Source organism: Notamacropus eugenii, chromosome 1 (assembly GCF_028372415.1).
Source record: "Notamacropus eugenii isolate mMacEug1 chromosome 1, mMacEug1.pri_v2, whole genome shotgun sequence".
NCBI classification, from domain to species: Eukaryota; Metazoa; Chordata; class Mammalia; order Diprotodontia; family Macropodidae; genus Notamacropus; species Notamacropus eugenii.
Window position 1 is genome coordinate 489,363,675 of NC_092872.1, and position 16,266 is coordinate 489,379,940.

The 16,266-nt window shown below is 42.7% G+C and overlaps 1 long non-coding RNA gene across 1 annotated transcript; it reads left to right on the forward strand.

Annotated features, from left to right (window-relative positions):
• Positions 1-2,642: 2,642 nt before the first annotated feature.
• LOC140519660 (uncharacterized) lies at positions 2,643-15,786 on the forward strand. Its single transcript, XR_011972258.1, has 2 exons — positions 2,643-2,856; positions 15,004-15,786. It is a non-coding gene; the product is annotated as an uncharacterized lncRNA (long non-coding RNA).
• Positions 15,787-16,266: the final 480 nt, after the last annotated feature.

Genomic DNA, 16,266 nt, shown 5'->3' on the forward strand with positions numbered 1-16,266 from the left:
GAGTATTACAAAGCAATTTTAAGAAGTAGAGATCAGTAACCATTGGAAAGGTCTGTTAGAAGAGGTGGCCCTGGAACATTGCTTTGGAGGAAGCAAGAGGTTCTATGAGTTGGAGGTGAGGAGGGAGTGCATAACAGACCAGGGAATAGTCTGAGCTAAGGTAGGACGTGGAATCTTGTATGGGGAGAACAGTTGGTAGACCAGCTAAATTGGAACAGAATGTGGAAGAGAGTATGTGAAAGAGTCTACTATGCAATTAGACAGCCAAGGTAGATGGGAGACAGATTGGATTGTGGAGGGCTCTAAATGCCACCCTGAAGAAGCCCAGTGCAGGGTGTTGACTAATTTAGGTTTATCCAAAATTAAGTTGCTGAAGCAGTTTACCGGAAAGCCTCCTAGTCCACCGAGCTGTGGTTTGTGGTTTCTAATATCCTCCATGGCCCACACCAACCCAAACTTTTTAGTTGCAGAATGTGACATAGCTCTAATTAACTATATTCTTGTATATGCAGTCAGGCTGTTTTGTTTCAAGACTCCAGTGTTAATCCACACCCTTTAAACTTGGTCCCTAAGAGAAAAAGTGAAGATTGTGAGTGGGTGAGAGGCTAAAGGTGGGGGAGAGGTAATAACTGAACAAGAAAGTTAAATTATTAGATGAGGTGTGAGCCAACGATGTAGAAGAATGGGTGTGACATTAATGATTCTTTATTTATGGGTAAGGCTAGAGGGACTAGATTCAGAGTCAGGAAAACCTTGGTTCACATCCCACCTTTGATACTAGGTATGTGTCCATGGCCAAACCCCCAACTCCCTGAAATTCATGTAGCTCTTTGATATTATTAAGTTATAAGTGGTAGTATTGCATGGTTAATGTAATGGGTGTGGGCTTTTTTCTTTTGTTTTATTTGTAAATAGCATTTTATTTTTTTCCAATTGCATGTAAAGATAGTTTTCAACATTCACTTTTATGAGATTTGAGTTCCAAATTTTTCTCTCTTCCTTCCTCCCTCCCTCCCTCTCCTCTCCCTGCCCAAGACAGCAAGCAATCTGATAGAGACTATACATTTGTCATCATGGAAACATTTCCACATTAGTCATGTTGTGAAAGAAGAAACAGAACAAAAGAGGAAAGCCACAAAAAAACAAACAAACAAACAAAAAAGTGAAAACAATGTGCTTCAATCTACATTCAGACTCCATAGTCTGTGGACAGCATTTTCCATCATGAGACTTTTGGAATTGTCTTGGATCATTGTGTTGCAGAGAAGAGCTAAGTCTATCACGGTTGATCATCACACAGTGTTACTGTAATGGGATATTTTTTTTAAATACAGAAAATGTGGTTTCAGTTTGACAGGGAAGAGGGGGACATATCAGAAGGAGAATAAGACTGAGAGACAGGACATCGAGAACCACATCCCAGCTCTATAATTTGCTGGTCCCAGAACAAGTCACTTCTCCTGTATGGCTCTTTGGTATTCTTATTTATGAAGTGAGGGCAAAACTTCTAGCCTTGCTTGCCACAGGGTTGAAGGGACCATTTCTTCCCCCATCTTTGCATCACTTGTTTCTGTATTGTTGTCCCACAAGATGGATTAGGACAAAAGGGCAAGAAGATAATTTTTACACACGGCCTTTGGCCCAAAGCATTTAAGGTTTAACTAATGTTATCTGCCTTGCAGATCTCATAAGTAAGGAAGTTACGAAGATGGTATGAGATAACATATGAAGTTAAAGACTCTAAGAATGACAGGTGTGAAGCTCTTTTCCTAGCACCTGGTTTGAAATCTGCCCCATTGAAAACTAGATTTAGAGACAGAGATCCTGGAATTAAACCCCAGCTTCACCCACCATTTGACTTTCTGCAAATCATCTTACTTCTCTGAGACTCAGTTTCCTTGTTTATAAAATGAAGGGGTTGAACTAGATGATTTCTAAGGCCCCTTCCTTCTCAAGTCCTCTGGTTCCATCACTGTGCATTGTCCCTATGGATACCCCAGGTACCACCTCAGTTTAGTCCTATCTATCTAATAGCATCTCAGAACTCTTAAAGTGATTGTCCAGTTTAACCCTCAGCCCTCATTTATAATGGAGGAAGCTGAAATGGGTAGAGAGGAAGTGACTTACCCAAGGTCACGCAGTGATTTAGAATTCAGGCTTCCTGACCCCTATCAGGAATGCTCCATTGTGCCACAGTGTCTCCTTAATCCCAATGTGGGATTATTTTTCTTCCTCTCCCTTCACAACCTAGGGTCAGAATTAGTACCTTCCTTGTTCTTCTTGAAGCTCCCCCCTCTTCTCCCCCCCTCCTTCCTCCTTCCTCCCGACATTAATCAAGGTCCAAGGAAAGGGTAGAATAAATACCTTTATGTGTTTGCTTGGTCCCTGCCAGATTCCCGTGAGACTCAGAATAAAGAACCAAGGCATCAAGCACACACACTACACCTTCAGGCCCCCAGGGCATAATTCTGGGAGAAAATAGTATGGAAGAGAAGAAGATGTTTTCTCTCACTTCTACGTCTTCCCAAACACTGGCAGGTGGTGGAGCTTTCTCTGGTGATGGGGGGGTGGGGTTGATTTTTCTAACTGCCTCCTCCCCCAACTGAATTGTTCCCCAGTTCTCTGTGCGTCTGATTGCCTAGGGAACAATGGCCAGTGCTGTGAGAGATTTGTTGTGTGTATATGTCCATGAAGCAATGGTGCCCTGGAGAGCTGGGAATGCTGGAGAAGGTCTGGACCAGAGGGGAAGGAGTGCATGTGTGGGGGGTGTAAGTCTCGGAGCCAGCAGGCCCCTGATCGTGCTTCAGATTGTGCCATGGGAACCATAGGCACCAGGCAACACCTGGGAGAACAAAGGTATTTCTGAGGGGCTGGATTTGGCACACATTATGGATAGATTCTCCTTCAGAACTTTTAGCAAGAGAGATGAATATTTAAAAATACCATCCTTTACATGTGAAGACAATGTTCCCAAATGACCCTCCATAAGTGATGGGTTATGAACTGTGAATTGAACCTTGGGGATGGCTGCACTGAGCCATCCATACTCTTTCACTCAGTCCTTGCAGCCGACAACCTGTGTGGGACAGCTTGAAAAGAATGGGTTTTGCATCAGGTCAATCTAGGTGGCACAGTGGATATAGAGCACCAGCTAGGAGTCAGGAAGACCTGAATTCAAAATTGGCCTCAGGCACTTAGCTGTGTGACCCTGGGCAAGTCAACCCCTATTGCCTCTCAAAAACAAAACAAAACAAAACAAAATGTTGGAGTTGGGTTCATCTGTGACTGAGGTTAGGGTTCAGTTTATGGCCTTGATTGAGGGTAAGTTTCTGCCTGCGATTAGAATCAGAGAATCTTATATTTAGAACTGGAAGGGATCTTAGAGGCAATTGAGTCCAAATCCCTCATTTTACAGATGTAGAAACTGAGGCAACAAGAGGTTGTGACTAGCCTAGTGTGGAGGGAAAAAGATTGGAAAAATAGGGGGGAGCCAGATTTAAGAGTACTCCCTGGTGTTGACTATTTGGCTATACCCGAAATTAAGTTACAAAAACAGCTTTTAAAGTGTTGGGATTTGTGCTTTCAAACATCTTCAGTGGCCTACACCAACCCATACTCTTTGGTTATATAGCTATTAAGCACCGGGAAGAGAATCTGAGACCAGGTCTTCCTGATTCCAAGTCCAATGCCTCATCTACTACACTGTTGTATCAATGCATTAGGGTCAAGGAATGAGGCCCATATCCATGATATCCTGCTTAGCAGTATGCTGTACCCACAAAGTATTCAGTGTAGGAAGAGGAATCTCCTGTACAGTCTTCTTTGCTGGATCCTCCTTCAGATCACATTCTCTAACCTCACACAGAGGTCCCTCAGGGTTATATTGTACACCCTCTTCTCTTCTCCTTCTATATTACTTCTCTTGGTGATCTCATCATCTCCCATGGTTTAATACCATCTCTATGCTGTTGATTCTCAAATCTTCCTATCTTGCCCCTATCTCTCTGCTGACCTCCAATCTTGCATCTCCCACTGCTTTGCAGACGTCTAGAACTGCATGTCTGTAGACATCTTAACTCAACATGTCTAAAACTAAACTCATTATCTTTTCCCCTAAATTCTCTGTCCCTCTCTGTCTGTCTCTCTCTGTCTCTCTCTCTCACACACACACACTCTCTCCCTCCTCTTCTCTCTCTCCGTCTCTCTCTCTGTCTCTCACACTCTCTCTTTCTCTCTCACACACACACTTTCTCTCCCTCCCCTTCTTCTTCTCTCTCTCTCTCACATTCTCTCTCTCCCTCCCCTTCTTCTCTCTCTCTCTGTCTCTCCCTCCCCTTCTTCTCTCTCTCACACACACTCTCTCTCTCTCACACACACACAATCTCTCTCTCTCTCTCACACATACACACTCTCTCCCTCCCCTTCTTCTCTCTCTCTCTCTCTCTCTCTCTCTCTCTCATTCTCTGTCTCTCACACTCTCTCTGTCTCTCACATTCTCTCACACATACACTCTCTCTCACACATTCTCTCTCACACACACACACTCTCTCTCTCTCACACACACACACACACACACACACACACACACATATCCCTGTTACCGTCAAGAGCAACACCCCCTCCCACTCCTTCCAACATAGATATCATCTCTATTCTTCATTATCTGTCACTTCCATATCCAATCTGCTGCCAACGCCTGTGGATTTTCCCTTTGCAACATCTCTTGAATATGCCTGCTGGTGGGTCTGCCTGCCTCAAGGCTATTCCCTACTCCAATCTATCCTTTATTCAACGACCAAAGTGATATTTCTAATACTCAGTTCCAAACATGTCACTTCCACCATCATCCCTATTCAATAAACTCCAGTGGCTCCCTGTCATCTTCAGGATCAAATACAAAATCCTCTCTTTGGTATTCAAAGCCCTTCATAAGCTAGCTCTCTCCAAACCCCTATCCAGTCTTCTTATATCTTACTCCTCACCAGGTACTTTTCCATTCATAGACACTGGCCTCCTGGGGTTCCAAGAACAAGACACTTTATCCCAGGCATTTTCTCTGGCTGTCACCCGTGCCTGGAATGTTGTCCCTCATCTCTGCCTCCTGGCGTCCCTGACTTACTTTAAATCACAACTAAAATTCCACCTTGCACAGGAAGCCTTCTCCAACTCCTCTTAATTCTAGTGCCTTCCTTCTGTAAAGTATTTCTTATTTCTGTCGTATACAATTTGTATATGTTTGGTTGTTTCTTGTCTCCTCCATTAGATTGTGAACCCCGTAAGGGCAGGAACTATCTTTTGCCTCTTTTTATATCTCTAGTGCTTAGCACAATGCCTGGAACACAGTGGGTACCTCGTAAATGTTAGTTGATTGATTGATTACACCAGTCCAGAAGTCTGTGAGGGAACTGAAGCCTGACTAAAGCAATTGCCTTCGTTAAGGCTGACCATCAGGCTCCCCTCCTCTGGCTGTTTGTTTCTCACAGACAACTCAGAGATTGTGCAAAGTAACCAGGGAGCTTGTTTATAAGGACTACAGAAGGACACTTACAACATCTACTTCATTTTTCTTTCATTTCCTCTTTGTTCTGTTTCTATAGATATGGAGTAGCTGCCTAGAAAACAGATTTCTCTCTCTCTCTCTCTCTCTGTCTCTCTCTCTTTCTCTCTCTGTCTCTCTCTCTTTCTCTCTCTGTCTCTCTCTCTGTCTCTGTCTGTCTTTGTCTGTCTCTGTTTCTCTCTGTCTCTGTCTCTGTCTCTGTCTGTCTTTGTCTCTGTCTCTGTCTGTCTCTGTCTTTCTCTGTCTCTCTCTGTCTCTCTCTCTGTCGCTCTGTCGCTCTGTCTCTCTCCGTGTCGCTCTGTCTCTCTCTCTCTCTCTGTCTCTCTCTCTCATCCAGGGATGAGCAAGCATTTGACCTGCCCTCACAGCCACAGCACAGCCTCAGGGGAGTCATACTTCACAGAGAACTTTCATTTGATCTTCACTAGCAACAGTCCGTGAGGCAGGTGTTATTATCTCCAGATTTACAAATAAGCAAAGTGAGGTCCAAAGAGGGGAAGTCACAGAATCTCAGTGTTGTAAGGGACCTCAAAGGTCATCTAGCCAACTCAGACCTGACCAGGCACCCTCTCTACAACATTTTCTACAGGAACTCGTCCATCCTTACCTTAAGGTCTCCAGTGGTAGAAAGCCCCCATCCACTGAGCAGTCACTTTAGAACAGCTCACTTAGCAAATTTTCCTTCTACTTTGCTTTGCTGCTGTTCACTTGTTTTCCAGTTGCACTTTATCCCCTGCATCACTTAGCTGCCCCTTTCCTTATAAATAAACCAATAAATCTGCCATACCCTTCCCATCAGTGTCCCCTAGTAACTTCCACCCAGTGCTCAAAGTTCTACCCTCTGGAGTTAAACAAAATAAACCTTAATCTAGAAGAAGTGTGGTCTGGTGGGCAGAGGGCTGGGATTGGAATCAGGAAAGTCTGCTTTCAAATCCTACCTTAGATATCTGGCTTTACCTATGACAGGCACTAAATAAATATTGAATTTAAGTGAATTTCATCTATTAGTCAATCAACAACCATTTATTAAGACCTTACTATGTGCCAGCCACTGTACTAAGGCAAAATCACTGTCCCTATAGCCATTATAACAGCAGAGACAATATTCAAACAATTGTGTACATTCAAGATATGTGAAGTAATAAGGAAGCAGGGGAGGGAAGATCAGGAAATGTTCCTACAGAGGAGAGAATTCCTGGTAAGGGACACAGCCAATGCCAATGCATGGAGATAGGAGATGGAGTGTCATGGGTGAGGAACATCAAGTGGGCCAAGTGTAGCTGGATCCTGGAGTATATGGAAAGAAGTAAAATATAAAAAGGCCAGAGAGACCCCAGGAAGGGGCCAGGTTGTAAAGTGCTTTAAATGCCAAACAAAAACCTTTATATTTGATCCTAGTAGAGATAATAGAGGGCAGCTAGGTGGCATAGTGGATAGAGTGCTGGGCCTGGAGTCAGGAAGACCAGAGTTCAAACGTGATCTTGGACTCTTATTAGCTATGTGACCTTGGGCAATCACTTAACTGTTTTGCTCAGTTTCCTCATCAGTAAAATGAGCTGGGGAAAAAAATGGCAAACCACTGCAAGTATCTTTGCCAAGAAAATCCTGAACAGGGTCATAAAGAGTCAAACATGATGGAAATGACTGAACAACAAGACGTCACACATGAAAACTGACCAGATCTATTAGATCCAGAGGGTAAAGTAAAAATAGAAAGAATCTACCTGTAACCTCCTAAGAGTGCAACAGACTGGAAAACAACTGAACAGAGAGAGGTAATAGAGAAACATTAGAATTGGTTGAATGTGGAGGAATGGGGATAGGGAGAAGAGAGGGTGACAGTCAGACCTTCACTTTAGGAAAATCACTGACAGCTGAGTGGAGGATGGATTGGAGTGTGGAGAGGCTTGAGGGAAGGAGAGAAATTAGGAGATTATTGCAATAGTCTAGTCAAGAAGTGATGTGGGCCTGTGCTAGGGCTATGGAGAATGTAGAGAAGGGGATATATACGACAGATCCAGGAGCTTACTCCTTCGACTAACAACTGCCCCTTAATAAGCAGTTTCATCATGTGTTATCCCCAGCCCCACAATTCGATATTCTGGCGATCATTCTCCCCAAATTTATCTAGGCTTCCCCATTGCTGGGAAAGAGGTGGAAGGAACTAGTTTGGAGTTAGAAGGACCTGTGTTCAAATCCTGATTCTGCTACTTCCTACCTGTATGTCCTTAGACAAGTCACTTAAGCTCTCAACTTCAGTTTTCTTTAACTGTAAATTGAGGGGATTGGACTAGATGACCTCAAAATTCCCTTTCATCTCTAAGTATATAATACTATGATCCTAAATTTTTCTAACCTGTTAGGATATTTCAGAGTTTGCACTCCATTGTCCAAGCCTTTGAGAACTCAAGATGTCTTTTGAGCCAAGATATAGCATCAGAGAGGACTTTATTAGGGGCCCCTCTGTAGCATTCCTAAGGACAAAGGACTTATCCTTCTTTGTAATAAAAGTTTATTTCTTTTTTTTAATGTATAATTTAGGTTCATCACTAATTCAGATGGGCCTCTCCCCCAATTAGTTTGGATTAGGGAGGTTTGACTATAATTACCCAGAGACACTACAATTACCTTCTGCACCTTAGGAAGAACTTATTTCTCTGTTTAGAGTAGGGATAAAACCTACTATTTCCTTATTCCTCAAGTAGAATCAAAATGAGTATAAATCATCCCGTTTTCCCTCAAGCCTCAGAGTTTTGCCTCTTTTCTTTCCAGAAGGAGAGTCCAGGGGAGTCCCTAAGGAATTGCCCAGTTCTTCGCTATAAATCTGGAGAAGGTTGGGCAGAGTGGGAGGACCTTGGCTCTAATTGGAATAATAATAACTTAAGGAATACCTCACTGGAGTACTGAGGCCTCAAGTCTTTGGTCCTGGGGTTATGTCACTCAGTCTTCTCTCATCTCATTTCTCCCAATTTCATAGGGGTAGGGGCGGGGGTGGAGGGTAAAGAGGATGTTATTGCCCTGAAACAGTTTCTATAAATAAACCTGCTGCTTTCTTCTCTATAGAGCATGATTGGGCATGACGTTGTATGAGGGTATCTATGTGGGAATGGCACACCTGTCCTAAGGGGATGGCCTCAGCCATGTCTCTGGCTATGTTTTCTCATTTTAGAAGAAAATACCCACATGTACAAAAATATTTAAAGCAGCTCTTTTTTTGTGGTGGCCAAGAACTGGAAATCGAGGGGATGCCCATCAATTAGGGAATGACTGAACAAGTTGCGGCATATGAATGTAATGGAATATTATTGTGCTATAAGAAATAGTGAACAGGCAGATTTCAGAAAAACATGGAAAGACTTATAGGAACGGATGCTGAGTGAGGGGAGCAGAACCAGGAGAACATTGTACACAGTAACAGCCACGGTGTGTGATAACTGATTTTGATAGACTTAGCCCTTCTCAACAATGCAAGCACCTAAACCAATTCCAAAAGACTCATGATGGAAAATGCCATCCCCATCCAGAGAAAGAACTATGGAGTCTGAATGCAGAGCAAAGCAGATTATTTTCTTTTGTGTGTGTTTTGTTTTGCTCTGCTTTGTTTTTCATGGTTCCTCTCATTCATTCTAATTCTTCTATTCAACAAGACTAATGTGAAAATATGTTTAATAGGAATACATATGTAGAGCCTATATCAAATTGGGGAGGGGGGAGGGGAATAATTCAAAACTTATGGAAATGAATGTTGAAAACTAAAAATAAATGAATTAACTTATTTTAAAAAAAGAAGAAAATACCACCTCCATCTATCCTACTTCAGATACAATCTGGTCCAGTTCTTCAAGGTCCAGTCTGAATCCTACCTTCTTTTTCTCCTTAATCACAGTCACCTATAGGGATCTCTCCCTCTCTTAGTTCCTAGTTGGTTGGGGGTGTTGTTACTCGTCCTTCCTTCTCAAAGATGACCAATGATATCATGAAGGTGAGGTCTTGACTTGCTGGCAAATTGCTTTTAAGTGAGGTCGATAAACAGCCTAGTAATGTTATTTATCTTTGAGTGTGTGTGTGTGTGTGTGTGTGTGTGTGTGTGTGTGTATGTGCTTTGTATGCTCCCTAGTCTCAGTCCTGGCCATTGTGCTAAGTCTTGTGCCTCAGACTGACTGACTGCCATGATGCAGCTCCCCTAACCTGTGCTTTGTATTTCTGAAATAGCCTTTTTCATCAGGCCTACAGAACGGCTATATGGCAGACGAGTCTGTGGTGAAGGACTCTAGGCTCTTCTCCCAGATCATGCTCAACTCCTTTTGTGATCTTAGCCTATGGACTCTTACATGACTTTTTTTGACTGCACCTTTGAAAAAGGATGGCACTTCCTGTCCCCAAGTTATGACATGCTCAAAGCATTTTCTTTTATACTTTTCTAATGAAATTATCTTCTTTTGATTTCCCCATCATGGTTTCGATATGTTGCTAGTTGACATAAGAAATTAAATGAGAATTTGGGGGAACTTTGCAGAAGCTTCAGACAACATAGAGCTTATGACCAAATAACCCAAATTTTACAATAAAATACTGTAAGCACCTTATAAAAAAGAAAAAATTCAGATCTTCTCTGGCCAAAAGATTTTACATGGATTTTCCAGATCACAGGGGCACTACACTCCTAAACCCTGGTGATGTAGAAGGGATGGCTGTATTTGTCATATCTCCCCACTAGACAGTGAGCTCCCCAAAGGCAAAGGGACTTATTCTTATATCTTCCCTAGTGCCTAGCAGAGTGCTCTGGACACAGTAGGTTGTTTAATAAATATTAGATTTAGATGAATTGGATGACGGAGAAGGGGGTGATTTGTGACAAGGGTAAGGAAGAGTGTGTGTACAATCACGTCCTAAAGTCATCACTTTTGCTTGAAATTCCAACATTAGAGCTTCATTCTTTTGAGTTAAGTAATTCCCTATCCAGACTCATCTCCATAAGCTGAATCTTCTCCCCTTCCTTTCCCTTTTCCTGTTCACCTAGTGAAAGATGGTCTAGAGAGAAAAAGGAGCTGACCTAGCAGCCAGAAGGCCTAGATTCTAGCCATAGATCTGCCTCTGATGTGCTGTGTAACTCTGGGCAAACCATTTCCCCTCTCCGGGCCTCAATTTCCCTGTCTGTGAAATGTAAATCTTAGGGGTTAGACTAGATGATCTCTAGCTCTGATATCCTAGGGTTCTATGAACAGGCCCTTTCCTCTGAAACAGGAGGGGCTGGGGGTGATCTGAGAGAAAGAAAGGACATTTAGAGTCACATGGGAGGATATAAACACTGGTGGCATCAAAGCTGTGCCAAGGGCAAGGCATGCCTATGTATCCCTCCCCATCATTCCCACATTGTGCAGGAGAAGAGGATAGAATTGGTTTATAGAAAGTTTAGTCAATCAGCTTCCTTCCCTATTTCTGTCTCTTTCTTTTCCTTCCAGCACTACAACGTGGAGTGTGTTTAGACAGCTGGATGGATGGAGCAGAGCTCTGGACTCCAGCAACCAGTGGGATTTTATCTTTAATTGTCCTTTCTCAGGGGGAACCTCAGGGAGGCCAAATCAGAGAAAAACAAATAGATTTGGGAAAGACAACTGAGCCCTCCAGGTGTTGGAGAAATTGACTAAAAAGTAGTGTGAGGATATGGGGGGGAGAGACTAATTCTTTGCAACTGTTTGGGTTTTACAGTCGCCATTACAAGCTCTAGTTAGTTTGCAAATAAGCTGGTCGGAAACCCTGAAAGAAAGAGGATATGAGCAAAACATTCATCTCCCCTGTACCCAACCCCTTTGGGGAGAAGAACTGAGAGCGGACAGATTTTAAGATGATAAGACTCTTCACAATGATCCAGTTCATCGTGACTGGGGCTGTTACATTCAGTCAGACTGATAATCAGTCTATCAGTTAGAAACATTAACTGAGCCACCCCAATATATAGACACTGTAGGAAATTTGGGGAGTTGTTGGAAAAAACAATCAGTTAACAGGTGGAAGAAAAGAGATCAAGCACTAATAGAGTACCTACTGTGTGCTGAGTGAGGGAGCTGATTCCTCAGTAGATAGAGCACCAGGCCTGGTGTTAAGAAGACCTGAGTTCAAATCGAGCCTCAGACATTTACTAACTGTATGACCTTGGGCAAGTCACTTAACCCTGTATGCCTCAATTTCCTCACCTGTAAAATGAACTGGAAAAGGAAATGGCAAATTACTCTAGTATCTTTGCCAGGAAAACCCCAAATGGGGTCACAGAGAGTCAGACAGGACTGAACAACAACATGTTAGGCACTCTGCCAAGGGCTTATTATAAATATCTCATTTTATCCTCTTGAAAACCCCACAAAGTTGATGATGTTCTATCTATTTTCCAGTTGAGGAAACTGGGGCAAACAAAAGTTAAGTGACTTGCCCAGGGTCACACAGCTAGAATCTAAGGTTGGATTTAAACTCAGGTCTTTGGGGTGCAGTACTATCCACTGTGTCATTAGCTCCTTCTAATAACAAACCTTTATTAAGTACCTACTGTGTGCCAGGAACTACCTAAGTGCTGAGGCAAGACACAAACAAGTAAAACAGTCCCTGACCTCAAGGAACTTACATTCTATCAGAGGAGAAAGTGTGTAAATATATAAGCACATACATAGTGGATATAAGGTAATTTGGAGGGAGGTAATATGAGGGAGATGGAAGAAATCAGGCAATCTTGGATGCTCTGTGCACAGTTTTTCTAAAGTGACCAGCCCTCTGAGCCATCTTCATGTCCTTTTGAGTATGATTTACACAGACTATACATATTTAAGAGATGGCTGGCCTAAGGTTAGGAGTCCATCTGTAACTGGAGTTAGGAAGTGAGAAGTCTGAGGTTCAGTCTGGAACTTTAGAAATGGTTTCCAGACCCATTTTGTTCTTCCTTCCCCTGCAGACACACCCCACTACAACCTGTTTCCCTAATTCACACTCGGGTAAAGCTAGAAGGTAGAGGGAAGGAAGAAAGATTTGAGGGGAGTAAGCATAGAGTGTATATGAGAGAAGAAGGGGTCGTACAAAAAGGAACATCAGGCCTCAGGCCCTGGACGTAGCGCAGAGTCTGGCCCCTTTGGGCCTACCTCTTGTCCTGGAGACGGAAGGAAAGAGAGGGGAAGCTGTTTTCATCACAGGTAGCGAAGCCTTCTTCCTCACCCTTTCCTTCCTTTTTAAAGGTGGTTTTTAGCAGAAGCTCAGACATAGTTTCTAAGTTCAAATTATTCATCCTCCCCCGTATTACTTGTGGTCACCCCTTTATATACAAGCTGTTCCTACATACTTCACCTGTTGGAAGGAAACACCCCATTTCCCATATAGTCTTCATTCTCCCCAGTATTCCTGGTAGGAGCAGGTGTGACTCTTATCATCCTCTCAGGGAAATGGAGACTTGTCAAGCTAGTGGAAAGAGAGGTCCGTTAGCTTACTGAATTTGGTCCTGGGAAAAGTCAGCCAAGACTACTTATCTGCTTCTCAGTCCAAAAGGAAGAGCTGGACTCTGACTAGTGGGCAGCACCTCCTCCCTACCCAGGTTTTAGGCACTGTTTGGTTACTTGGTTCAGTAGTGAACAGGCTCTACTGGTTCCTGACATTTCTAACCTGAGCCCAGCAGAAAGCCTTTTTCTCAATAGCTGACCTCAGAAAGGAGTGAGAAAGCTGAACCAGAGGTGGAAGGGGTGTGGGAAACCACTTCTTTTTCACTGGTTCAGCCCCAATGAAGTCTGCAGGACCAACCTTGCCAGTCATCCAGGGAGTTCAAACAGTTTGGTCTCTGAATCAACATGCAGCCAAAGAAGAATCACCTTCTAATTTATTGACTTAGTCTAAGGAAAGACAGACCACGCCTTCTTTTCTTTTTCTTTTTAATATAGGTAATGAGGCTCTGAGTCTCAGACAACTGCTAGAGAGGTGGAGAAAAGGCCTTGCTGATTGCATGTTCCCTGGGGCCATTTCCCAGATGGGACTGAGCCCACCCTGAAACGTCTACCTGTAGGGAACAGGTTTCTCTGAGTGAAGAGATGTAGCTATTAGCAGGAGGTCTGGGGAGAGGCAAACCCCGCCAGGGCTTGGGGCCTGAAACTAGAGCCTCAGACTTTCCTGTCTCCACCATGCCTAATAAAACCTCAGACTTGAAACCAAGATCAAATGCTTCCTAGCAGATAGGTCACCAAAAACACCAAGACAAAAACTCTGCAGCTTCCGGAGCTTTCTGTCTGCTCTACTGCCACACAGTAGAGAGCATGCTGCAGTAATACTCCGCAGACCTGACTCCACCATCCATTAGCCACATGATCTTGGTCAAATCTCTAAAGTGCTTCAGGTTCCTCATCTGTCAAATGGGGATATAACACTTGACCTGCTAACCTCACAGCCACGTTGAGCCTACATGAAATGGTGATGGTCAGGAAAGCACTTTGAAATATAAAAGTTTACCATTATGAAAAAAAAAAAAAACAGTCTTTTGGTTTGGAGAAAATCAGTAAAGTATCAGGAGAAGAAGAAAAAGGAGATAGGATAATGTCTGGAGCCTGCATGAACTCCTCAGTCACAGATTTGTTGTTTAGTTGTTACGGTCGTGTCTGACTCGTCATGACCCCATTTGGGGTTTTCTTGGCAAAGATACTGGAGAGCTGTGTCATTTCCTTCTCCAATTCATTCTACTGATGAGGAAACTAAGGCAAACAGGGTAAAGTAACTTGCCCAGGGTCACACAGCTAGAAAGTGTCTGAGGTCATCCTGAGTCCAGGCCCAGAACTCTATCCACTTGTCACAGATGGAGGAGTTCAAAAAAGGGACAATGAGCCAGACATAGAAGGCAAAGATATCTAGCTTCCCCAGGTAGCCTTTTCCTAATCCCTTAATTCTCAGTGTTCTCCCTTCTCAAATTATCATCTATAGATTTGACTCATATGTTCTAACATCATCCTCCTGAACTTGACATTGCATCGTCTCCAGCCTCCTGAATTCCCACAATCCAGCCTTCATTGCCTAAAATGTGTGACCTCCTCATCTCTCCTTCGAATCTTCATCTTCCTTTTCTTCTGGTGCCACCTTTTCTGTGAAGCCTTCCCCAATCACCTCTTCTTCTGACCCTCTGATGTCCCAACTTTTTGATGCTCTCCCCAGTCATGTACATGAACCAGCTTCTAATGACTCTCTAGGATGGTCCTTAACTTTTCAGCATGAATAGTTACACCTCAGACATCAGTGAAAGGCTACAAGTAAGGGCTTGATTTGTGGTTTTGTAGACTTGGAAAAATAAAGTAGAAATTGTTAATAATACAGGTTAAGCTTAAAAGCCTGTTGTGTATATAGTTTCATTTTTTTGAGAACTAATTGTTAAAGATTTATCAGCACATCCTTAGCTCTCTCCCTCCTCAAATTATCTTTCCTTGATTACATTTCAGTCCAGGATCCATCCCCCACCCTGCAGGCAGGAGCTGTTTCTCATTTTAGTCTTTGGGGACCTAGAATAGTGCCTTTCAAACAGTCAGCATTTAATAAATGTTACTGGATGGAAATGAATCATACAACTCATCTCACAAGAGGTCTTCTGTAAGAGCATGAGTATCTGTTGAGTGGTAAGAGGTCAACAAATGGCTCCTTAAAGATTCACGTCAAACTGGGAGGTAAGTTCCATTTCTAACTAATGGTCTACTTGGGGCGGGACAGAGTTTGGTGTGTAGGGGACGCCCAAAGAACATCAAAAGGTCTCTTACTATAATGGAATTAAAAATCTGTATATTTAAGCAGGAAAGACTCTCAGAAACTATTTTTTAAAAAAACACTTCACATATTTTAATTAATTTTTTTATTTAAAAAAATCTATTTTTTCTCCCTTCCCCCCGCATTGGAAAACAAAAACAGAAACTTTATAACAAATAGGTATTGTCAAGCAAAATAAATTCCCACCTTATGTATGTCTGAAAAGGATGTCTCAATCTGCACCCTGAGTACAAAATTTCTCATATTTCATATTATTTCATATTTAGGATAATGTCTGGAGCCTGCATGAACTCCTCAGCCACAGATTTGTTGTTTAGTTGTTTTGGTCGTGTCTGACTCGTCATGACCCCATTTGGGGTTTTCTTGGCAAAGATACTGGAGTACTTTGTCATTTCCTTCTCCAGTTCATAGCATATTTCATCTTAGCTGGTCATTGCATTGATTAAAGTTCTTAATTCTTCAAAGTTTTGTGTCTTTAGCATTATTTTATAAATCATTGTCCTGGTTCTACCCGCTTTGCTTTGCATCAGTTCATATGTCTTCCCAGGTTTCTCAGAAATTGTCTCTTTCATCATTGCCTTGAATGCAACCCCTTCAGTTTATAGATGAAGATAGTGAGACCTCCAGAAATTAAAGTAACTTCCCTAAGGTAGTCAACATCAGAGGTAGGATTTGAATCCAGATCCTGACACCAAAGACAGTGCTCCTTCCACTGTCCAAAGCTATTTCCATGAGAGGGGGTTGAGGATTAAAAGGACTTTGTTATGTACCAAGTATAGTTTTTAATGTAAGTTATCAAAGGTAGACAATATCTCTTTGAGTCTGGTGCATGAGAAATGAAAGAGTTAATAATCAGGACATAGGGTCATAGATTTAGAGCTGGAGGGAGCCTGAGAAGTCATTTAGTCCAACTCCCTCATTTTGTAGATGAAGAAACAAAAATG